Raw genomic sequence first — 2,508 nt, forward strand, 5'->3', positions numbered from 1 at the left:
ATCTCATTCACAAAAGATGAAATTATTTTACATCACCTGATAGCTTAAATATTTCTTTATCCAAGATACAAATGCTTCAGGCTGAATCAAGTAAAAATACGTCGTGATGAGATTTGCTATATCTTGGAATTGCTACACAACAATATATCGTGATGAAATTTTTAGAAATTATTAAACATGAACTTTCTTACAGTTTCTCTTTTACATGACTTCCGAATTTTTTTGTGGATCATGAAATACCTGAAAGGGTTGGAAATTTTGGCATAATATATTGAGGACTGTGTTGTATGCGTTGATTTTGCAGCAAGAGGTTGACATGAGCAATTTTACGTAATTTTAATGAAGAGAGTAATCATTCATGTAATATAATGATCTCCACCTTTTAAAATATACATTTACTTTTGGAGCATCTTTAATGAATGGCATAAAAAATAGGATAAATTTTATTTTCATCCATAATAAATCTATTTTTCAATACTTCCGAGACAGAAAAGAACTCATATTTGTTAAGTGCATCCTACAACATATATAATATGTTGAAAAATAATGATATACTAAGCAAAATATGCACATATTTAAAAATTGAAGTTAAATAGTTTAACTATCTTATTTAAATAAAAATGTATACTGATAATAAAACTGGTAAACGTTTTTCTTGATGCAGAAAAGAAAAAAAAGTAACTTAGAAACTAGGCATCTTTGATGTCATGCTTAAATGATGTAATTTATGGAACAAACAAGAGAAATGACTGAGTACCCTAATAGGAAAGTAACGAGTTTCAATGCATAAATTATGTGAGCAATTGGTTTCTAAGATTACAGAGAAAAGGTAAAAGACCACATGAAAAGTTTTGATAAAATATGATCTTAATGATCCAAACTTAGAAAGCTGGAGACAACATGAAAAGTTCTGATAAAATATGATCTTAATGAATCCGATGTGGAATTTTTGATTTGTTAGACAGATATAATTCTTTAAATTTGACTGCATATGATGTCTGCCGGGTTTGAAGTCAAAACCTGATTTATTTATATTTTGTACAAGTTCTTTCATTTGTAATAATTCAAGTATACCAACTTATTCATTATGGTTGATTATGTTTTTCAGTACATTCTAAATGGTCATTCAGGATTCTATTTACAAATATTGGATCATATATTATCCACTTCTACCCCACCAGCTTAAAAACTTTTTCCAGATATGAAATAAAGTTCCAATTACTAACATAAATTGGTATTAACAGTTGCATGACAGGAAACATCATCATTTAAGAAAATAAATTGACTTTAAGTCATGTTTAATCACATTTAAACAACTGATATCAATGTTGCATATTCAACTAAATCATGCATATAAATTATATATGTACAATGGGGTTTTCAAAGTAATTTTAGATGTGACAAAATAATTACAATTTTATTTAGAAACAAAATATTATCTCAATACTCCATACGAATTCACAACCTATGAGTCATTTTGATAATCTCAACATATGATGAGTCATTTTGACAATACATCATTAAGGAAATTCTTTCAATGATGGTTAAAAATAAATAAACTTTATTATTAAATCATTTTAAGAATATAGTTTTTAGAAAATAATTCAAATTTAATCGGATGGAAATAACTTAATTTAGTATCTGCATAAAATTAATCCAATAGTGAAAATATAGTTTACCTTTTTTACACATTTTCTTAAAGTCATAAATCAAATGCTGGCTACTATTCTAGTTGGAATAAAAGGTTACACTAAAGTGAAATTTAAATGGAATGTGTCTGATCAGTATATTTAATGGTTGTCCTGAGAATTTTAATTGATTTTATTGGGCCATTTTTTTATCAGTTGCAGTTAAACTATTCCGGGTAGTTGTGAATTTTATTTTATCCTTTTCAAAGTAAAATATAAGTTTGCATCGAAGTCAAAATATTTTATTCAGACACATTCTAAACTGACTATTCACAGAAAAATATAAGCATTGCATAGATACATCATTATAGAAATTGACTTTTGAATTATTAACTTCCCCTTATCACCCCTCTCATCCTTGAAGTTTTTAATATAATAAAATCATGTGTTGGTATTTATCTACCCATTTCAGGAATTGACTGTCTGAAAATACTAGTCTCAAGAGAATAAATGAAAATATTATATTTTAACCTGATAATGAGATGTGTTATGATGAATGATTTATTATTATTATTTAGTTATCACACACTCCATGTACCTTTGTTTTAATCTCATTATAAATTGAGCTGAAGTCACTTATATGATATAGTAATCAACATCCTACATGTCTTTCTCATATATATAAACTCTACTCTCTTCCCCGTTTCCTTAAGCTTAGTGAATGATGCTTAATATGCCAATTAGTGATAACCTAACAATTCTGGGAACTTCAATGTTCCTGGGTGTTAAATCTATGTCAACGGATAATGCATTATAGTTCACATTCTTATGCATCTCTAAGATTAAAATCAGGCAATAAAAGTGGTTAAGGGTATTCCTT

The sequence above is a fragment of the Wolffia australiana genome, chromosome 6 (genome assembly GCF_029677425.1).
Source record: "Wolffia australiana isolate 7733 chromosome 6, ASM2967742v1".
Lineage (NCBI taxonomy): Eukaryota > Viridiplantae > Streptophyta > Magnoliopsida > Alismatales > Araceae > Wolffia > Wolffia australiana.